This window comes from Adiantum capillus-veneris, chromosome 14, assembly GCF_014529385.1.
Source record: "Adiantum capillus-veneris isolate H3 chromosome 14, ASM1452938v2, whole genome shotgun sequence".
In the NCBI taxonomy this organism is placed as follows: Eukaryota; Viridiplantae; Streptophyta; class Polypodiopsida; order Polypodiales; family Pteridaceae; genus Adiantum; species Adiantum capillus-veneris.
The window spans coordinates 66,643,921-66,659,271 of record NC_140944.1 but is presented as its reverse complement, the minus strand read 5'-3'; the positions used below and the strand labels follow the sequence as shown (position 1 = coordinate 66,659,271).

At 45.9% G+C, this 15,351-nt stretch overlaps 1 protein-coding gene across 3 annotated transcripts in view; it reads right to left on the bottom strand.

Moving 5' to 3' along the window:
- LOC147442542 (RNA helicase family protein) overlaps positions 1 to 15,080 on the bottom strand; it is a 211,826-nt gene extending 196,746 nt beyond the window's left edge. The window contains exons 1-2 of one of the 3 annotated variants that reach the window (XM_086528699.1): positions 14,923 to 15,071; positions 14,642 to 14,836 (exon numbers count right to left, since the gene is read on the bottom strand). The gene's annotated coding sequence lies outside the window, so the exon portion shown is untranslated. Of the gene's footprint in view, positions 1 to 14,641; positions 14,837 to 14,922 lie in introns of all 3 variants that reach the window. The other 2 variants (XM_086528700.1, XM_086528698.1) reach the window with 2 other exon arrangements.
- Between the last annotated feature and the right edge of the window lie 271 nt (positions 15,081 to 15,351).

Genomic DNA, 15,351 nt, shown 5'->3' with positions numbered 1-15,351 from the left:
TGAACATACCCATTCCATGTAAAGTGATAGTCTTTCAAAAAAAATGTGCATGCAATGTAGATGAACAAAGTGACGGAGTGCCAAACCGTTCATCAAACACTCGCATACAATGGGGTCGAATCTTGACTTTCTGATCTAAATCAATCAAGTGTGGCAAATCATAATGGAAATGCCGATGCTTGATGCTCAATCCTTCTTGTACTCTTTCTAAAACTGTCATGCCAAGGAAAAGACATGGTGTGTGAATTCCTTGGGTGCAAACATTTCATCTTTCCATGAGAGTTCCACATACATCCGTGATCATTCATGAGGGAATCGTGCTCATCGTACAATATGTCATGCCTATGAAAAGGGATCACATAAAGACGCTGACTAAAATACAGGAAACGATCACGAATGAAACACTCGAACAATGCGTGCTGACTAATCATTCGAACACATTATACTTCCTGTGGGGGTTCTTTGGACCTAGGCTCGAGAGCCAAGATCGATTCTTCGTGAGGGATCAAAACTGCAATAAGGTTAGCTTCACTAGAAAAATTATCAACTAACCCATCCTTCTTGTGAACAATCACATCATCATGCTCGTGAATAATCACATCATCTTCCTGCAAATCATCATGCTTGCGAAAAATCACATCTTGATCATGCAAATCATGTGTGTCATGCTTTGGAGAAGACGAGACTGAGAGAGTCTCCTGTTAGGTGCAGCGGAATGAATGTTGTATTTTCTCAAGATTAGTGATCTTTATTGCTCAAGGTTCCTTTTAGTTCTTAGGGAAAGAGAGAGCTTTCCGTCTTGTAGAGTGCTATGATCACGAACAAAGTGGGTGGATATTGTGCGTGCAAGTGAATGAGACTGAGAGAAGGAGAGAGAAGAGATACGACACCCGAGAGGTTGTAAAACCCTCCTCCGAAGGCCCCACTCTCGTCGGCGAGAGTGGTCTATTCTTTGATTGCACAAGGTATTCAATGCGTATGCAATGGACTATGCAACTTGGTCTATGCCGATGACGACGACGGTGATGACGACGACGATGACGACGATGACGATGACGATGACGACGACGATGGCTGAAATATGAGATCTTCTAATCGCTGAATTTCGGGACTGTTTCGGTGGCTGGAAAATGACTGTTTTGGCTGCGTTTTCTTGGCTGAAAAATGAGGTTTCTTAGGGCTGAAAACTGATGGTCTTTACGGGCTGAATCTGCTACACTTTAGGTGAATGGTGCCGGTCTTAATTGGCCGAAGCAGATACAATAGGGACAATTTTGCCCCTATGCAGAAGGGTGATCTTTTTGTTCAAGACATCCAGCACTCCATGTATACGCAACATCCACGGGATTCCCAACAACCGTCCCACCCTTCTAGTAGCATGATATAGAATTCCTCAGTGTGGATATGAAGACGTAGCTTTCCAATGATGGGAGTAACACACTTGAATGGCCAGGACATGTCAACCCTGCCTCTGCTGTGTACCCCATATGTTCAGCTCTGATAGCCAACTCTGGTGAAATAAAGTTTGCTTTAGCACTTGGATCAAAGAAGATGATTGTTGTCTGGTCTCTAGCTTTACCCCACGCTCTGCATAACTCGCTCGCATCTGAGTTTGGCCTATCACCCACCATATCTGGCACTAACCGTGCCGTGGGTTTGGGCTTCTTCCCTTTCTTGTCCTCTTTGTCCTCTACCGTGGGTTTGGGCTTCTTCCCTTTCTTGTCCTCTTTGTCCTCTGAGTAAGCTGGCCTCCTCCTCTGGGGACAATCCGCAGCAAAATGGCCAAGTTGCTTGCATATAAAGCATTTGTTCTCAGCCAGTAAAGCCTTCTTTTCCTCGAATGACTTTCACACAAAAGGCTTCCTTTTCTTTTTCTTAGCCTGTCCTTCAAACGTCTCGACTAAGTCTCTGGCTTCAAGAGTCACTTTCACAAAAGGGCTTCTTTGCTGAATTTTTCTTTTGCCGACACCCTTTCACGTTGCTCTGAGACCCATTGTCCTCTCCCTTCAACAAGGCATGACCAGTGTTGGCAACTTCCATAAGCTAAGTAAGAGTGGCCACTCTGTTCTTTGTATAGTAGTATTGAAACCCTCACAACAATACTTCTCAATCTGCTCTATCAGTGGCACAAGCCTGTAGAAGGTTACTGAGAGCAACGCTTTACAGATAGTATTCCTCTAGGCTTTTGCTAGTAGCCATAGTGAGTTCGTGCCAATCCGTCATGACATCGGCTTCAAATTCATTTGCTAGCCACACACATGCAAACACTTTCTTGAAGTATACCCATGTGGCGGGTGCCTGTCCTTGCATCAACAGTGTCGTCCACCATGTACGCGCATTACCTTTCAAGAAAGTGGCAACTTTCCTAACCTTGAAGGCTTCTGTAAAATGCCCCCCCTACATAAGCACTATCAAACTGCTCGAGGAAAGTGAGCCTCCAAGCTGCTGAAAGTATCAAACTTCATAGTTGCACCACCTTTGTATGGTTTTGGCTTTCTTGTAACTATATCAGTATTTGTAAATAATTAGTTTATGGGAAAATTACCAAAATATCCCTCTAATTTGTGGAAATTCCCAAAATACCCCTCGAATTTCAAAAAGTTCCAAAATACCACCACTATTTTGTCATAAATTTCCAAAATGCCTTTAAAACTTTTCGAAATTCTCCAAACATAAAAAAATTTGTAGCTTGTCATAAGAAGACTGATCATCTATCATACAAGATGTTAAAACTACAATTCGAGTTGGTTATGTAGGCTTTGGAGATGAATTGCTTCATTACTTTTAGACATAATTGCCTTTTTTGCAAGATAATTTTTGACAAATTACATGCTAAGCACTCAAAAACGGATCACAATTGTCAAAAAGGAATAAAGATTAGAAAATCTTGAACAATCCAACCAAAATAGATACAAGGATATTTTGGAAATTTCCACAAATTAGAGGGGTATTTTGGAAATTTTCCTTAATTTATTTACTAGAAAATAATTATATAAATAGTTGTGTGCACACCAACATAGGACTAGTAGTTCTAGGGCCTTAGGTGCGACCAAACGTGGGCCAAAGCACCTCCGGGAGACCTAGCAGAACGATACCTTGAAGCCCTAGTGATTGGGAAATTGAGCCTTTAAAAGGGGTAGACAATAGCCTCACATTGTTGGATTGGAAACGCGCGTCAATGCGAGCACAAGAATGAAATGGGGTTCTTAGAACAGTGATCCTAAGGCGGGGATTATTTTTAATAAGGCCTTAGGTTAAGCTAGTTAAACTGGTATAATTATTTGTACCCACGCCAAATAGCCGGACACGTGCGAACAGGTGATGCAGGAGCAGTGCCGATAAGACATTATGCCAGGGAGCATATGATGTTTTCATATGTCACGTGACACATCCCGTGGACAAGCTACAGCACGACAAGGGTTCAGTCAGTCTAGTCAGTCTAGATTTAGAAGTGATCTTGCACTTTTGTGAGTATGTTCGCAGACCATGCATGCCGAGACACTTAGTGTAGATGCATATCCTCTGGTTGCACATAGCATGATCATAAGCATTCCCATCAGAATCCATCAGAATCCTTCAGGGGAATTTTCCAGTGCATTTAGCCTATTTTACCTATTTTTGACATTTTTCGCTTATATATTTTTTTAGTGACTTTTGTTGGAGAGTAGGTAGGGCAAATTGAGTAAGTTTGTATATAAGCAAACATAGACTAGCACTAATTGGCATAAGAGGTAGCAGGAGCATCTTGCTCAACAGGCAACTTCTCAGCAAGACCAACCCCACGACAACCCTAGCGTTTTCTCTCCACAGAAGACCTAGCGTTTTTGCATCAGATCAGCCTTGGCGATTTGTGCACAGCAGATCAGCCCCGGCATTGTCAAGACAAAGCAGATCAGCCTAGCGTTTTGCATTTGCAGAACCACCGATGACAACAGGACAAATTTCAGCCCTAGCGTTTTTTGGTTTGCAGCCCAACCTCAGCGTTTTTGCAGATCATCACAACAAAACATCAAGAACCACCAGTGTTTTCAGTTTTCAACCTTTAGCACTCGCTGAAGAACCCCCGAACCTCGCAGATCTCACCTTCCCGCAGCAGTTCCTCACCGCACGGTCAGTTTCCGCAAGGTTTACAGTTTCAGCCCGGAAAACGCAGATTTCAGCATTTGCGCTTTCAGCACGTCGTCGTCGTACCGTCGTCGTCGACATCGTCGTCGACATCGTCACCGACATAGGGTCAGAATTCAACAAATAAAGATTTACAGATTTCAGCCCTTAGAGTTTCCAGATCTCAGCCCGTCTCGTCGTCATCCTCATTGTCGGCAAGTCCACGCAGTGTAGAGATTTGTGCAATCATAAGTAGACCACTCTGGCCATAGAGAGTGAGGCCTTCAGAGGAGGGTTTTACAACGTCCCTGGTGTCGTATTCTCTTCTCTATCTCTCAGTCTCATGCACTTCCATTCATAGTGTCCATTCACTTTGTTTGTGTCCATTGCACTCTCTCACTAAAGGAACAGAAGGCTCTCCCTTCTATATAACAAAAAGGAACCTTGAGCACAGTTCGGAGCACTCATCTTGAGCAAAGTTCAAACATTCATTCCGCTGCACCTTACATTGGTATCAGAGCTTTGATAGTGTTCTGTATCACTTAAGGAAAGAACCACAGGAACCACATACTTTTTTTTTTGCTTGTTGCGGTCGCACGAACCCAAGTTCACTTGGTCGTGTCGATTCGTAATCGTGTTTTTGAAGACTGACAGGAATCCCAGGAAAGAAGGGCTTGTCCAGCCTCCCCTTGTGCCTCTTTTCACTCATTGAGAGCCGACCGTGCACTTAGTGGCCGGCCAATCGACGTGAGGTGGGAAAAAGAAACCTTGGTGTGAGCCCAAGGCCGCCAAGGGGTGCGCCCGCGGAAAAGAGCAAAACTTGGGTGAAGAGAAGATCCTTCTCAAACACAGATTGCAAGCGAAAGAAGACCCTCAAGAACTCGAGAGCCTCAAGACCCTCAAGAACCCCAAGAACCAAGACCCCCCAAGAACCCAAGTTCCTCGTGAACTTAAGAATCCAAGACCACAAGAACCCACGACTTCAGAATGGTCATCACTCGAAGCAGAATGGATACTTCGCTTGGAGGTGATGAGCAGGAGAGAGGCGAAGAAGAATTTTCCCCACCAGGAGGTTTTTCCAGCCCTCCCCCTTCCCCATCTACCTCAAGGATTGCACTAACTCCTATGGAGGCTTTCGACAAGATGGTGATGGACATGAAGTTAGAACACGAAGCAAGACACGCAGAAAGAAAAGCAGAAATGGATCGCAGACGCGCAGAAAGAGAAGCAGAAAGAAAGGAAGTCAAAGCAAGACAAGAACACAAGCGACCGACACATGCAAGAGTTCTTGCGACTCTTTTCTCAAGTGCAGGCACAGATGCAGGAGATTCAGGAGACGAAAACTCTCTCAGTCTCTTCTTCTCCCAAGCATGACACACAAGCTTTGCATGATGATAAGCATGATGATTTGGCTAACAAGCATGATGATTTGCATGATGATCAAGATGTGATTTCTCACGAGCATGATGATTTGCATGAAGATGATGTGATTGTCACAAGGATGATGTGTTAATTGATACTTTCTCTAGTGAAGCTAACCTCATTTCAGATTTGATCAATCACGAAGAATCGATCTTGGCTCTCGAGCCTAGGTCCAAAGAACCATTACAGGAAGTATTATGTGTTCGCATGATTAGTACGCACGCATTGTACGAGTGTTTCATTCGTGATCGTTTCCTACATTTTAATCAACGTCTTTATGTGATCCCTTTTCCTAGGCATGACATATTGTACGTTGAGCACGTTTCACTCATGAATGAGCACGGATGTATGCAGATTGTTCATGAAAAGCTGAAAAGTTTGCACTCAAGGAAGTCACATTCCATGTCTCTTCCTTGGCAGGACACAGTTGTAGAAAGAGCACATGAAAGTATGAGCACCAAGCATGGGCATTTCCGCTGTGAATTGCCACAGTTGATTGATTTAGATCATAAGAGAGAGATTCGATCTCATTGTTTGCGTGTGTGTGGTGAACGGGTTGGGACTCCGTCTATTTGTTCATCTACATTGCACGCACAGCATAGTTACATGGGACGGCGGGTCGGGGTCGGGAACGGGGTCGGGATGGCAAAAGTCAGGAAACGGGGACGGGGGTCGGAACGGCAAAAAAAAAGAGAGTTTTTTTGGCATTTTTTGACCTCCACACATGCCACACACATAGAGCATCACTTTGACCATAAATTTACACTAAATAGACCAAAGAACACGAGTCATATAGGCTGAAATGTGCTAATAAAACATCGATGATCGATCGATACAAAATGAGAAGTGCATGCCACAAGGGCTCAAGAGTCAAAAAGCCTAAAGGACTTAGGACAAGCCTGAGGCCTCAAGGATAACAAAAAGTACAAAGGGCTATGTAGTAGGTAGAGTCGTAGACTCAAGAGTCTAGACTCGAGAGTCGAGTGATCAATGATCATCAAACTCAAGAAGTGCTCGCCTGCTGAATCTCCACATCGTCGTCGTAGTCGAGGTCGTCAGCAACGTATGAGGGCTCCGGCTCGGGAGGCTCGCATTGAGGCTCGAAATCCTCCTCTAGCTCCTCCAAAAGAGTATCGGCCATAGATGGATTCTCTTGTGCCATCTCCCACTCAGTGAAAGGATCTGCCTTGTGTGTGACGCTCTTGGCAAGCATGCGCAAGTTAGCGCTCACAAACACCAAATCATTGGCCCTCTGAACCCCAAGGCGATTCCTCTTCTTAGAGGCAATGTGGCTGTACACACTCCATAGTTGCTCCAAGCAACTAGTGGTACATGCTTGGCTAAGGACACGAACAGCCAAGCGCTGCAAATGTGGGCCATCTCCTCCATAGTCCTCCCACCACAAAACCGAGCCAATCTTGTTGCGATCAAGCTGTGCATCTACACATCCATAGGAGCCCTTCTTTTGCCTGTAGTTGAGTAGCTCGTCTCTAATCTTGCGCCTAATGTCACTGCTAGGCTCAAGGCGCTCCAATGCAAGCCGCCATCCTTTGCTCACCTCCTTGTCGGTCTCTTGACGCCTTCCTTGAAACTCAGGGTCAAGCACATAAGCTGCCGCATGAAGTGGAGAGTAGTATCCATTCCACCTCGACTCACACAAGCCATGAATCTCCGCATACTGAACAAGGTCAGGCACAAGCTTCTCAAGTGCCTCTATCATCCGATCCATGGCTTCGTAGACTTTGCCAATGCATGGCTGCAAGCCATCCACCACTCGAAGTAGGTGTAGAATAGGCTTGACCATGGCGTCAAGAGTCTTCACCTCCTCCCACCAAGCGGCGTCGTCGGCCCATTCTCGGCATTTCAATCCTACTGCTGATGTAGACTCCGGCATGGCCTGGAACTCATCACTGAGAAAGAGGCCCCTTAAGGCTCCGCCACATGTAGACAAGCGGCCTAGCATAAGCCAATTGAATGCAAATCTTGTCTCTGAATATTTGAGCAAAGACAAGTGGCTCCTCTTTGAGAATTCATGGCGCACTTTTTGATGGTTGAGCACAAAGGAGACAATTCGAGAGGCGTCACCAATGGTGGGTGAAATCCATGACAAGTTCCCTATGTCCTTGAGGAGGTTATTGAGGCAATGCGCCATGCAAAATGTGACATGGATGCTAGGATACATGCCCTCAATGATAGCTCCGGCTGCCCTATTTGACGCCTCTCCATCTGCAACCATACAAAGGACATTCTCCGGGCCGGTGATCTCTATGGTGCTTGTCCACTCCGCAGCAAGCATCTCGGCGGCCTTGCCACTATCAGATGCATCATGTGACTCCACAAAGTACATCTCCCCCCGAGAGTAGGCCACCACCCCGTGGATGGACCGCTTGCGGGTGTCGCTCCATCCATCTACAAGAAGAGAGACGCCATTGGTCTCCCACAAATCCTTTGTTGCTTGGGCCGCTTGCTCCACGGCAAGCTTCTCTTTGTCAAGGAGGGTGGTGCGAAGCCTCTCCGATAAAGGTGGCACATAAGAGGAGCCATATTCCCCTATTTTCGTAACCATGGTTCGAAAGTATGGAGACCTATCCACACAAAATAGAGCATGTTGCGATAGTATGGAGAGTCGAGAAATTATAACCCATTACGAATACAAAATGGAAGATTGCAATGTGTATATGCCAAGGGAAACTCACCGCGAAGCATGGAAGGCAATGTGGTCGTGGAAGAAGAATCGGGCAACCGACCTATCCACCTCTTCCTTCAATTTAGGATTCCAATTTTCGTTGAGAGTGGTTTGGCGATGCGGAAGGGAAGAGGACGCTGTAGATCCATGGCTCTTGAAGGTTCGAGAGATGTCGTCAAGGTTGGCTTCCCTTTGCTCTCGCGGTGTCGCCGTGGCGGAGGGATCAACGGCAACAAAACAGCCCCTCTTGGCCGCTTCCGCAACCTCATACACCGTGAGTTTCTCAAGAAGATCCAACCTCTTCTCGGAAGCTACATGAGGGCAAAACTTCACCTCGTGACCGGGTTCATGAAGAAGATGGGCTCGCACTTTGTTTGAACCACCCGATCTCTTGTATGGACATAGCTTGCACGTCCATGGTCTTGCACCGCCACCTTTGCCACACGAGCTAAAGTCGACTTCATCCCACCACGACCACGTTTGCACGGCGGGCCTCCTTCGAGAAGAAGCGGCTTGAGAAGTGGAGTTGGCTTGAGATGACATGATGGTGGAGAGACTCGAGAGAGTAGAGCTTAGAAGTTAGAAGGGTTAGAGGAGAGCTTGTGTGGAGAGAGTAAAGAAGAGCTTCAAAGTGGGTAGAAGAGGGAGAGGAGAGCTTCAAAGTTCAAACTTGAGCCTTGAGCTTGAGGGAAATGGAATGAGCTTGAGCCTTGAGCTTGAGGGAAATGGAATGAGCATTGAGCATTGAGACTATGAGTATTAAGACGTCCAAGGGAGCCTTTTATAGCCTCCCAAGGGCCAAGGCTTAAAAAATATGGCAGTTGGGGCTGCACAGAGCCGTTGCAAACGGTCAAAAACGGCCATTTTTTTGAATTCGACCCCTGTCGTCCCCGTCCGGTCCGTCCCCCCTGCGACCCGCCCGTCCGGCCCGTTTTTCGTCCGTCCCTCGACGTTCCCAGCCGTTACCGGCCCAGTTACAGCCGTCCCCCGGCCCTAGGGCCCGTCCCCCCCGTCCCCTGTAACTATGACGCACAGTCTTTGAGGAAGACAAGATTTTTTCTAATCACTTTACATGGAATAGGTATGTTCATGTTTTTGGGTTGGAAGTGGTCTCAGGAATTTTCAGTCTTGGAGATTCTTGAAGAAGGTGGACCTACGTCCATAGACAAAGTTGAAGCATCGAAGGAGCCACAGAAGACTTTGTGTCGCTTTCGGCGCGGCCCAAAGAAGCAAGCGTTGCAAACCTTTATGAAGTTCAAGTACCGCACGACCCACATATCAGAGTGGGCCGACGAAGAGTCCCTTCCAAGATTCCGGATGTTATTGGAGATCTCCCTCGACGCCATACAGTTCGGTACCAGTACCTCACTTTGAAAAGGAGGGGATGTCACGTGACACATCCAACGCTATGTGTCCGTGGACAAGCTACAGCACGACAAGGGTTCAGTCAATCCAGCCAGTCTAGATTTAGAAGTGATCTTGCACTTTTGTGAGTCTGTTCGCAGACCATGCATGCCCATACACTTAGTGTAGATGCATATCCTCTTGTTGCACACAGCATGATCATAAGTATTCCCATCAGAATCCTTCAGGGGAATTTTCCAGTGCATTTAGCCTATTTTACCTATTTTTGACATTTTTCACTTATTATTTTTAAGTGACTTTTGTTAGAAAGTAGGTAGGGCAAATTGAGTAAGTTTGTATATAAGCAAACCTAAACTAGCACTAATTGGCAGAAGAGGCAGCAGGAGCACCTTGCTCAACAGGCAACTTCTCAGCAAGACCAACCCCGCGACAGCCCTAGCGTTTTCTCTCCACAGAAGACCTAGCGTTTTTGCATCAGATCAGCCTTGGCGATTTGTGCACAGCAGATCAGCCCCAGCGTTGTCAAGACACAGTAGATCAGCCTAGCGTTTTGCATTTGCAAAACCACCGGCGACAGCAGGACAAATTTCAGCCCTAGCGTTTTTGGTTTGCAGCCCAACCTAAGCGTTTTTGCAGATCATCGCGACGGAACATCAAGAACCACCAGCATTTTCAGTTTTCAGCCTTTAGCACTCGCAGAAGAACCCCCAAACCTCGCAGATCTCACCTTCCCGCAGCAGTTCCTCGCCGCACGGTCAGTTTCCCCAAGGTTTACAGTTTCAGCCCGGAAAACGCAGATTTCAGCATTTGCGTATTTGCGTTTTCAGCACGTCATCGTCGCACCGTCGTCATCGACATCGTCACCAACATAAAGTCAGAATTCAGCAGATAAAGATTTACAGATTTCAGCCCTTGGAGTTTCCAGATTTCAACCCGTCTCGTCATCGTCCTCATCGTTGTCGACATCGTCGGTAAGTCCAAGCATTGTAGAGATTTTTGCAATCATAAGTAGACCACTCTCGCCATAGAGAGTGGGGCCTTCGGAGGAGGGTTTTACAACATCCCCGGTGTCGTATTCTCTTCTCTATCACTCAGTCTCATGCACTTCCATTCACAGTGTCCATTGCACTCTCTCACTAAAGGAACGGAAGGCTCTCCCTTCCATAAGAACAAAAAAGAACCTTGAGCACAGTTCGGAGCACTCATCTTGAGCACAGTTCAAACATTCATTCCGCTGCACCTTACATCATAAGTAGCATTCATTTGATCAATTGTGAGTTAATTGCACATTTCATTAATGGCCTAGGAACTTATAAAAATTAAAAGTCAACTGGTTTTCAAGTTATTAAGTAAGTGTACCACTTGGCACACTTACCCCACTTGGCACACTTACCCATGCAGACCCCTCTCTCTCTCTCTCTCTCTCTCTCTCTCTCTCTCTCTCTCTCTCTCTCTCTCTTCTTGATGGCTGTAAAAGAGCAGCACCTCTCTCACTAGAGAGGTTAGCAGTGCACCCACCCCTCCTAATGTGAGCGTCCTCTACGTACTAGAGCTCTCCATTGAAACTTGAGGATCAACCCTTGTGGTGCATGTGAAGACCTTGAGCTCCCATCACCTAGAACAAGGTTTCTCTTGATCATAAGCTGTTGTGGAAGAAAATTGGGCGCGAGAAGTGGAAGAAGACTCTTCTCTCTAGCAATCAACTGCTATGAATTCTCTGTTTTCACCTCCTAATCACCTCTATTAGGGTGCATTTCAGCAAAGCACTCATAGAAGCTCAATCTTCTCTATCTCCCCTCATAGTTACCCGAAACGGGAACGGGGAACGCGAACGGGAAGGTACAGAACAGGACGGGAGTGGGAGGGAGGAGGGGGGCCAGAACAGGAACAGGGCCGGAATGGTAGACAAAAGAAACTATATATAATATATGTATCATAGGCTCATATGTTAGTGAAAAACTATAAACTAAACTTTTGAACTTGACCATCCTAATTAGAGCCATATTTAGACATGTTTTACAATGATGGAGCTTGAGACAAGGATGGAGTTTGACGAGAGAGAGGGGGGAGGGATTGGAGCTTGAGACACGAGGAAGGGATGGAGCTTGAGAAAGAGAGGTAGAAGCCACATTTGTTCTTTGAGGTGTTGTTCTTTCCGCCAAAAAAGAACAAGCAGAAGCTAGAGCTCCATGTCCATGCTTAAACCTTTAGCAAGGAGAGTAGCTCAGTAGAGATGTTGAGAGCTTGAGGAGGAGGTGAAACGAGCCTCCAAACAGCCTCAAATCAGCCCTCCAAATAGCCCCCAACCTTGCCCAAACAGCCCCAAATCAGCCCTGCAAATAGCCTCAAACTTGTCCCCAAATAGCCCTAAACAGCCCCAAACATGCCTCCAAATGGCTAGTTAGAAAAACGTTGACTTTTTTGGTTGACCGTTCCGGATTGCCGTTCCGCCACTCCGAGTGTTGTTCCGCGTTCCGGAACGGCATTCTGTTCCCAACTCCGTTTCGGGAGCCGGACCCATCCGGAACGCCGTTTCGGAACGTTTACGGTCCGTTCCGCCTGTTCCCTATTATTATGCCTCCCCTACACATACACAAAGTTTGGTGCAATTCCATCGCGAAAAAGATCTCCATTTCGGCATTGGTGCAAGCACATGTAAGAATTTCAAGTTATGTGCAGAAAATTACAACAAGCGTATGTGTGTGTTTTGCGTGTTTTCTTCCTTGTGTTCATTGCAAGAATGATTAGATATGAAAGAGACAAGTTAGCGGAAGATAGACTCTCCTCTTTGAGAGCTTCCGAGGAGATTTGTGGAAGATAGACTCTCATTTTAGAGAGCTTCCAAAATCTCACAAAAGAGAGAATTAGCCCCTTTGCAGTTACTCACTCTCTCAGTCAGAAGTAGAAAAAGGACAAGAAAGAATGGAGGACGGGCGTTTGCTCAATTCTTGTGCTTGTAAAGATTCTCCCTTAGTAATAAAGATATTCTCTTTATGGGGGGAGATGAGCCCATCTTCTAGTCCCCAATGATGTGTCAAGCTCTCTCTCTCTCTCTCTCTCTCTCTCTCTCTCCAATTTCTCGAGTAAATGAATTGCATTTAAAAGTTAGTTTACGATTCCGTCTTTTGTGATAGTGGTATCAGGGCAAGGTTGTCACAAAATGCTGACATGTCAAGCCACTGAAAAACGGAGCCACAGTGCAGATCCCGGCTGAGGGGCCTAAACCCTAAGAATAAGCAGACGAAGAGGCAGAAGTTCCTACCAACTTATGCGACCCCGTCCTACTGGGCCAAGTGACACGAAAATAAAATAAAGGAGGACCCACACACATAGGCGTGGAGCTGATGACGTGGCAGAATTGTACGAATTTCTTGATTTTGCGCTGGCTATGCTAATGCAGTAGAATTGTAACGATTTTCGGATTTTGCGCTACTGACGTCAATAGGTTCAGAGAGATTTCACACAAGAAATCTCATCCAATTCAAAGGGCAAGTAGCCCTACAAGTGCGGGAGTACAAGGGCTTGCTACGGATGCGACCGGCACAGGAAATGAGCCCAAAACAGTAAAATACAGCCTGCTGTGTATTTTTGCAGGTTTAGGGTTTTGACCCTAATTGATCCCTAGTACCCCAGGAGCTTCGGGGAAGCGATGGGATCACTATATAGGTGATCGGGTACATTTTCGGGGCAGAAAACTGAGAATTCAATTCTCATCAGGTTTGGAAAAGTGTCTGTATTCACTGGAGAAGTCACGGTCATGCTGCTCAACGGGCTAGAGTAGGCCATTTTCAGCCCCCTAAAAGCGGGACAGCTTGTAGGAGCTTGCAGGTTTTCTACCAAGTTTTATAAGAATAAAGAAATTTCAAAAGGGACGCAAGTCTTTGGGGCCTACAGGGTGTCACTTTCTGCTTGGTATCACTCTAGCTGCCAAGCCATGGTTAGTTTGAAGTGTTAATTCCAATTACAGGTTTTTTCGCGAAGTTTCTCTGTGTCGTAAAGTTCAAGTAAAGTTTTTCAAGTAAAGAATCAGGTGAAAGCTCCGCCCTACATGCCGGTTTCATTCTCTATATTTCCGTCCAATCCCTTGCCGAAAGTGATTATAGTCTTAGTCCATCAAGACAGATCCGTACAATCTGAGTGTGATGACTACCATCACTATGTTGATTAATCGACATATCTGACGAGGATGAGGTGGCTTGATAGAAATATGATATGGAACTATATGGTGTGATGCATGCAAAAGAATATATTGTCTATTGTTGACAGACATTGGCATGTATGCATGAAGACATTGTCTACTAAAGAAACGAATTATCATGCACGATTACTAAGGTTGGGGGGCGGGGGTGGGGGAGGGGGAGGGGTGGAGGCGTGTGACGTGGCAAGTCCCTAGGGACCCCAAAGCAAAGATGGGGTAATTTTGGCCAGCAATGTGGACACTTAAAAACAAGATCAAGCCTTGGTGCCAACAACCCACGAATCGCAGCGGAACTCACGGACGTCCGTGCAGCTTTGATGTGATAATTCTTGGCATGGAAAAGCAGTTGACTTGCTAAATTGACTTTTGATAGACTTTTAAGTGATTAAAAGCCGCAAGGCCTTTAAGATTGAAAAGCAAGGCTTTGTAAAAGGATGTCGAGAGGTAGTATTATCTCAGATCTCGCAGATGTTGATTGAGAGCTACTCCCGGCTGTTGTACTCTCTATCATCAATATAAAACAAATACAAAAAAGGGACGCCAAGGTTTTGGGGCTGCTACGTGTCTACAATATGGAATCTCTCTCTTTCTTAATTTCAGTAGTATTGGAGTATTGAAAGTCTGTTCCAGTTTTTTATATTAATTTGGCACGTAACAGCTTTTCTATGAGCTTGATTTGGCTTGTGCCATATCATGAGTGCAGGATGGATCACCACTCCCTCTCTCCTTCACTCCCTCTATTGCTTTGTTTTCTTCTCAAAAACTTAAGCCATCTAGAGCTAGTGAGTGCAAACTGCAATCCTCTCAAGTCTCTCCGTGTGCTTCCTCAGAGATGAAAGTGAATCAACTCGGATCTATTGCCATACCATATTATCAATTTACATGTTGAAATCTGCAGTCCAAATAGCGTAGCTCCATACACTCCCTCCCAAGCTGTTCAGCTCCATGCAACCTTGCGGTATTTCATGTACTCCCTACAGGTCCACATGGATAGTTCCACAGAGGATTTGTTCGCGTCAAGGAGAGCTGGGCACAACTCTTTTTGGGGTGTGCAGTGGCTCCTGAGAGCATCAACGTATAAAGAATACAGACCACCAACTCTGTGTCACTATGTGTGTGCGTGTGCGTGTGCGCGTGCGCGTTCTACCTCTTGATTGAGCTTCCTTGTCAGTCGAAAGGCCTCCGGCAGGCAGCTAAGTTGTGATAGCCATTTTCCAGTTTACGTTGCTGCTGGCGAGGTCTTCTGCGAATTCGAGAGACAACATAAAACTTGGCCTGGCGGCGCCCTGGCCTTTTGTAAAGAACGCGTGGGAGCAATTCTAAACCGTTGGATAAATTACTCTGTCTTCAGCCATTGATAGCGTTGAAATCGGGGAGTGCTCCACCCCTGAGTAAAGAGAGATTTTAATGTGGATAACTTCTTCAAAGAGGACTCAAGGATGCTGGGATTGTTTCTACAAAGTTAAAATCTCTCTTTACGAAGACGTCGTCCTAGAGTTGGTAGGTTTGGGTGAAGTAAAACTTTTGTGTTTGGAGTGATAAGATCCATGGTTAAAGAGCACTTACTTGGGGTTAA